This window comes from Gossypium hirsutum, chromosome D01 (genome assembly GCF_007990345.1).
Source record: "Gossypium hirsutum isolate 1008001.06 chromosome D01, Gossypium_hirsutum_v2.1, whole genome shotgun sequence".
NCBI classification, from domain to species: Eukaryota; Viridiplantae; Streptophyta; class Magnoliopsida; order Malvales; family Malvaceae; genus Gossypium; species Gossypium hirsutum.
In genome coordinates, this window is record NC_053437.1 from 29550659 (window position 1) to 29557377 (window position 6719).

The 6719-nt window shown below is 32.6% G+C and overlaps 1 long non-coding RNA gene across 1 annotated transcript; it reads left to right on the forward strand.

The window, feature by feature from the left end:
- The first annotated feature begins 1458 nt into the window (after nt 1–1458).
- Nucleotides 1459–3718, forward strand: LOC121213672 (uncharacterized). Its single transcript, XR_005909072.1, has 3 exons — nt 1459–1674; nt 1782–1882; nt 3660–3718. It is a non-coding gene; the product is annotated as an uncharacterized lncRNA (long non-coding RNA).
- The last annotated feature ends 3001 nt before the right edge of the window (nt 3719–6719 follow it).

Below are 6719 nucleotides of genomic sequence, written 5' to 3' on the forward strand. Positions count from 1 at the left end.
GCTTATGTTTGCTAAATAAGATGTTGAACTGGAGATGGTGCTGACTTTGTGTGGTGATGAATTTTTTTTTCCTTTTTGAACTTTTATTTTGATGGGTTTGTATAATCTTTGAGATGATGATATTGATTTCATGATGCTAATGCTACTGTGATATTGAAACTAATGAAACTATGATATTATGCTAAGGTGATTGTTTACTTTCTGCATTTTACCTTATTTTCAACTTACTTAGATATAATCTAGTATTTTGATTATTGGTGCGAATTCTAGATATGGAGTTAATATTTAAAATTACTATATTATATTCTAATTTGAGTTTAGTATGGGGAGGTTTGTACTAAAGGGGAGTTATTGGTGACTATTATGTTTAACTTCTTGTATTGTTTGATTTTGTTAAATAAATTACCAAAAGGGGAGATTTTTGAGGAAAAATGTGTTGAATGAAGTTGGGTGGCACTCAACAATGCCCACTATAAGCTGCCATTGAGGCAGATTATCAACTTGCCTTATTTGGTTTAACAATTTAATGAAATTTTTTTATAAAACTCCAAATTTTTTGGTATAGTATGTGACACAATTTCCAGGATTGTTATAGTAAATTTGAGAAAATTCGAATATCAAACCAAAAAGGAAATTTTCATTTTAGGAGTTATAGGGATTTATTGTTGAAAATCAATAAAGTAGATATTTGATTGAAATTGAAAATTAAAGGACTAAAATATCAAATATGAAAAGTGATCGATCAATAAAGTGACCAATCAAAGAAATAGCGGTTTGATAATTATTTATTTATATTAAGTTTTCATAGGTTATGTATATGCATCAAGAAAAATTATTTTTGGTCTTAACTGAATAATACGAAAAGCTTAAGGGATAAATTATAAAATTTCTATTATTATGGGGAAATGGATAGAAAGGGTAATTTCCAACATTTATGGACTTATATTAAGGGATATATTTGAATCATGATTTTTATAAGGGATAAGTGTTTATTGTTGTGAAGAAATTGTATTAAGAGACAAAAATGGACAAATTGATAAATCACTGTAAAAGGGTATTTTGGTCATTTCACGAGCATTTCATGATGGAAGTATTATTTTGGTGATAAAACTAATGTATGAAATTTATTATAGACCTCCACAATGTTATATGAAGATTAAATGTGCTAAGTGGTATGTTTGGACTTATTTAAAAAGAATTGACGAGAGAAAGGAACTAAAGATAAAATTTCTCCATTAAAGGATGTGTTAGGGGTTTTCAAGAATATTTTAATGAGATATTTATAATTTATGGACATGTTTTTTTTATGAAAAATTCATGGTCATGGGATTTGGAAATTTTATGTATGAAAAAAATTGGAGCCACACATTCAAAATTGGCTTGACTTTGACTAGGCTTATGCATAAAAGAAAGAAAAGATGAAAGGCTTCACCTTTCTCTTATTTGTTGCCCCTCGCTATTAAAGAAGAAAGAAAGCTTTCTCTTATCACATTTCTCATATTTTCTCAAATTTCATTGAAAGTTTTCGCTACCTAAGTCATCTTCCTACTAAAATCTTGTAAAAAAAAACACTCAATTTTAAAATAGTTTCATCATCTTCTGCACCATTAGAGTCGTGGGTTTTCATGAGCTAAAGGGAAAAGCTTAAGTTAGAGTGAGAAAGTAGAGAACAAGGTAAGAGAAAATATTCTTGTCATCTCCAATATGATTATTTAAGGTTATTTTGTTCTAACTCTTTATGAACATGATTATTGACATGTTTTTTTTATGTGTTGTTGTAGAAAAAAGAGTTGACTAGTGGGTGTTGGAGCTTTGACCAAGAAAACGAGAGCCTTGGATTAGAAAAGTAAAGGATTTTGGTGTTTTTCTTATTCATAAAGAGGTAAGTTCTCAAGGAACCATCCTTACCTTGTTGAATTAATATTGGTGAACCTTAGTGCTTAAATGGTTAAATGTTAATGTGTGGTCAAATATAAATATTCACAAGTAAAAGAAATAGTCTAATGAAAATGAAAGAAGAGATAAGTGTGAATTTGCATAATCTTGGAGTAAAATGTGATTGTGGAGCATACTATGCCAAAATAACAAATGGTGACAAAATTTAACTTAAATGGTGATAGTTAGAATTTTAATGAAATTTACTAAGTTATTAAGAGAGCGATAAATGGTGACATCAAATGGACTACTAATGATTTTGTCTTCAAATGTGAAACTTTGGGGATTAAATGCATAGAGTTGTGTAGAAACAAGAAATTGGCTAATGGAGAATAATTTGTTATATAGATAGAATATGTCATAATGTGACATCTTTTGTAATAAGAGAACATGTTATGAAATGATGTGCAAATGTGGCTAATGAAGCCTTGATGAAAATTTTATTAATAGGTGTTAAGCCTATTTGAAATTATGTGAAACAAAGCATGATTAATTATGGTGAAAAAAATTGCATATGAAAATTCTTTTTTATGAAATGATAAGTGAATGTTACTTCGAGATGCATCGTATGACTCTATATAAGCATAAGTGCTTTCTTAAATGAGTGAACATGTATGAATATATGTGTGTGTGTGTGTGGATATGGTTGTGGTAAATTAAACTGAAATTGCTAATCAAACTTTTCCCTAGTAAACATAAAGAAATAGTTAGGATATGGTTGGTATGCCAATAGGGATAGATAACTATTTGGAGTTCTATGTCTGAAGTTCTTATGCCTTCAGGCCTTACACTTTGGTGCATATTGGTGCGGTGTAGTTCATGATTTTATGAGCCATTGGTGTGGTGGAGGGATGTTATATGATGCTTTCGAGCCAGCACTTATGCACTTTTTGGTGTAGAGGATTCCCGTGTATCAGAGTCTTTTTCTACTAGTAATTACTAAGGGTCAAATATCATAAAAAGAATGATGAAAATGTATAGTTTGAGAAAGATTAACCAAAAATGAATCGCATAATGGATTCTAATGGTCACATGTTATAAGATAATAGAAGAATGATATATGAGAATATTAAATCAAACATGAAACATGAAATGAACTTTAGGGGTTAAGAAATGACTGGTTGAAATGCCATTATAGGTATAAGTTGCTATTGAAGCATAAGATCATATGAAAGTACGAAAATAAAAGAATGAATTTCATAGACTAATCTAATTAAGAAGGAAACTTGAATTATGCTAATTACGATCTTGTTTATAATCTGAAAGAACCACTAATAGGCCTCAAGGTAAGTTGAGTAACTTCCTTGATTACTTACTAAGCATTTATGCTTAACACGCTGTTGTTTCTTGCGCGTAGATTCAATTGTGGATTAGGTGAAGCCTTATCCATTTTGGAAGTCTCTATCACCATTACAAGGTTCAAGAGTATGTATTAAGATTGGTTATTGTCTCCTATGAGTATGAAATGTACATAGGTTGAGTTCTTGTAACACCCTACACCCGACCTAGAAGTTATGACTCGAGTGTGAAGATTTAGAAAATGAATAATCAGAAAATAATAATTTTTAGCAAAACCTTTTGTGCATTCTTTAGAAAATATCATACTCGAAAACACTTATTTTATAGTAAAATCACTTAATCACTTTCTTAGTTTTGTAGCAGAAAATTTTTAGAGTTTTAGTTGAAAACCGAATTTTAATTTGTTAACTCGTAAGATTTTGCAGTTTGATACGAGTCACAAAGGCCCAACCCAAGCTTAAGAAGGTGATGGGCTCAAATCAAGAAAATCAAGATTCACTTTCTTGTTTTCAAGAAAATCAAGAAATCGAATCTTGGCCCAATTTTGCTGTTCGGAGCAATTTCAAGAATCAAAAAAATCAAGATTTCAAATCTTGGAAATCTTGGTCCAAGAAACCGAATCTTGCAGCCAAAGCGCGTTGGATCTCCATTACGAGCGTCAACGACCCAATTTCGGTAGGAGATGGATCACAAGCCCAAATTCTTAAAGGCGAGGCCCAATAAGCAAATTCCCAGCGCAATCAAGAAATCCATACATATTTAGTTGAAAATCAGGCCAAAATGTCAAAGGGCCCAATTTGTAAACATTTTAGTTGTTTAAGTTAATTTTTAAGTTTTAGGAATATCACATGTTAAATTCGGCCCAAACAGCCCAATAGGATGCATGGCCGAATTTTCCTTTGTTTTTTTAATTAAGTCTAAATTTTTTAAGTTTTCTAATTAGATTAGGATTTGTTGGAGGCCTATATAAGCATTGGCCAGCCACCCTTTGTAAACATCTTATTATTATTTTTTTTTTCTATCAAATTTTAGATTTGTTGAGTGCAGAATTTTCTTTGGGGTTTTCTCCAAGAATTCTATCTTGAGTTTTCTTTAGAAGTTGTTTTAACAATATTTTGATTGTGGGAGCCATCTTCAACCTTCTTCTTGCCATCGATATTCTTTGGAGGGGAGATTAGAGCCGTTTGAAGAGATTTGTGAAATCTTTCGGGATTTCAAGGATCTTTAGGACTTATCCTTTAATTCTTGCTGTTTTCGATTTCTTTCTTTACTTTTCTTTGCTTACACTTGTGCCGATTTCTCATCTAATATTTTGCTGTTCTTGTTTGTTTTCCAGCATTGATTAAACTCAAGATCTCATCGTTTAAGTTGTTCTCTTATTGGCAGCACCCATTCGAACCCAAAAATCCCCAATTCCTAGGGTTTGGCCGATTGGATTTCTTTCAATTTGGGAATCAATTGATTGCTGGAAATTGGGCATTCTTGGCCGAATCAATTTGTTGACCGATTCGCAATCTTTCTATACTTCCAATTTCGTTTGATTCATCTATTCTATTTCTTTGTTTCTTGCTGCTCCTTTAATTGAATTTGGGGATTTAATTTCAGGTCTGATTAGTTTAATCTTGTTATTTGTTTTAATTTTTAGATCTGTTCGTTTAGAGCTTTCGTAGGAGTTTCTCGTGACTTGGCAACTCGATCTTGGTCCGCGTGCAATCCTCTATCATTTGGTATCAGATTTTGGGCGTTTTAGGTGTTCTTGGTTGATTTCTAAACTGATCTCAATTTTTTAAAGCACAAACAGCAGTTTTACCCAGAAAAAATTATTCGAAAAAAATTCATTTAAGTGGGTAAACGTTGTCCAATTGATCTGAAATTTTACATACATATTTTTGGCACTGTGATTGAATATAAAAAAATTAATCCCGCAAAAAAATCAGTCAAAAAAGTCAAAAAAATAAAAAAAGACGAAATTAAATAAAAATTTAAAAAAAGATTCAGAGGATTGAATTTGGTGCCCAAAATTTCCAGATCAAAAATTCAATATATAAGGACATTCCAGATTTAATTTCGTGATTTTTGGAGATCAGGAACACCTCGAACGAAGTTGTCAAGTTACTCCGCAGTTTTTCGGGTTTTCTGTTTTCAGCAATTTTTATTGATTCTTAGCTGTAGGTTTTCATTTGTTTGCTTTTATTCTTCCGTTACGTTATCTAACACCTTCTTGTTTCTTGTGTTAGTAGGATTTACACGTGTGCACAACTCCTTCCTCGGTGCAACACGAATCACTTGGTGTCTCGTCAGTTTTTGGCATCCTAGTGCAAATTAGGATTCTTTGGTAGTTTGGTTCACACTCTCTAATTGGTTGATATAAACTCTGATAAAGAACTCACAAGATTGAATTCGACCTCATTGAGAATTTGATTTTTCTTTTTGAGTGATTAATGGTGAGGTTTGCTAACTTTTATTTTTGAGTGTTGAGTGTTTATTTTTTACAGGTTTTGAAGATGTCTAAAGGTGATAATAATGATACACTTATGAAAGTCCAACAACAGTTAGACGAACATACTGCTGCAATCACACAAATAAATGCTACACTTCAAGCATTGAATACTACTTTGAATAAGGTACGAGTGAATCAAAAACATCAATATCGAGATCCAATTAAGGAAGATAGGGATAACCGGCCCTATAGGTGCAGCCCTCAACGTGTCCCTAGAATGGATGATGATTTTCATGATCGTGGACAATCATCTTTGGCAAAACCAAAGAGCGAGCAGCAACGAGAACATCTCTTTCATACTCGCTGCCATGTACAAGGTAAGCTTTGTAGAGTTATTATTGATGGTGAAAGTTGCTCGAACATAGCCAGCACGACGATGGTGGAAAAGCTTTGCTTAACCACTACCAAGCATCCACAACCTTATCAACTACAAGGGCTTAGCAACAAAGGCCAATTTAGGGTCACTCAACAAGTGCGCATCGCCTTTTCTATCGGTAAGTATCAAGACGAAGTTGTGTGCGACGTAATGCCTATTCAAGCCTTCCATTTGTTGCTAGGAGAACCATGGCAACTGGACCGAAAAGTCACTCACGATGGTCGTACCAATAGGTATTCTTTCAAGCATCAAGGAAAGAAACTCACCTTAGTGCCGCTCACTCCGGAACAAGTCCATGAGGACCAAATCAAACTGAAAAATTCTGTTAAAACAAGTGAGGAAAAAGAAAAAGAGAATGAAAAGGAGCAAAAAGAGATTGAGAGTGAAAAAGAAATTGAAGAAAGAAGAGAAAATGAATTAGAAAAAGAAACAAAAGAAAAAGACGTGGTAAGGGTAGTGAGGAATGTTTCCACTAACCAAGATATGAATTTTTCTTGTGTTGCTACTTTTCAGGTTCCCGAAAGATCGAAAGATAACTTTCAACTTCAATACCTCTCAAATGAAAGACGCTTTCATACGATCAACTTAGGCAAAGATGAAATCACACTA